Below are 913 nucleotides of genomic sequence, written 5' to 3'. Positions count from 1 at the left end.
TTTATCATATAGCAATAACAACATAATTAGTGGTACTCACTAAGCCATGTTTAAAAGTCATCATTTGATTTCCTGTGATATACCTATTTAGATTTGCAATAATATCCCAATGTATACCTCATTACTGTCTTCATTTTTCAGAGGCAAATCTTGTGTTTAGAGGAGTTAGGTGCTTTCCAGATAGTTAATGGATTATCTTGTATATATCTACTTTGAGCTCTCTGTTTTTTACTTAAAGATATACCTTCATTCGAAAATGATCTGAGATTGATCATTCTCCCAACATACCTGTAAGCTCAACAACACTGGTAATTTCAAGGTTGAGCAATAATGATTCAAGTTAAAGCCTCCTATGACCTAATAATGCCAACATGCTTCTGAATATATCCTTATCAATGTATCTGGATATGCTATATTAAAAGTATGAGAATTTGTATGGAAAAAATTAAAATACAATTTGGAGCTAATTACTTCATAATCTTCTAGTATTCATAAGAAACATTTCATGGTTGTATTAGTGATTACTTGCTTGCTTGATGTTTAATAAAAACAGCTATATGGTGGCCAGAAAGACACTCAGTTCACTGTAGTAAAACCAAACAATTATTCATTATAATTAATTTCAATTATTTTGGACTTTTAGCTTGCAATGGGCAAAAAGTTTCAAGGGTCCTGAACAGAAACTGTTAATTATGATATTTAAAAATGTGGAAAATTTATATCTCCTGTGCTTGACAATTTACTTGGCAGAAATAATTTATCAACATCATTATGTGATGAGAGAGAACATGCTATTTCTGTACCAGCATCTGACAGGTAAGTGCAGTAGCCTTAGCCTTACATGGCCCAGGAAAAGTGAGCAGGTACATAGACTCATTAAAATAGACAATATTCACAGTTATTAAGCTGTCTA

The sequence above is a fragment of the Mus pahari genome, chromosome 1 (assembly GCF_900095145.1).
Source record: "Mus pahari chromosome 1, PAHARI_EIJ_v1.1, whole genome shotgun sequence".
Lineage (NCBI taxonomy): Eukaryota > Metazoa > Chordata > Mammalia > Rodentia > Muridae > Mus > Mus pahari.
The sequence above is the reverse complement of the archived record's forward strand: the minus strand, read 5'-3'. Positions refer to the sequence as shown.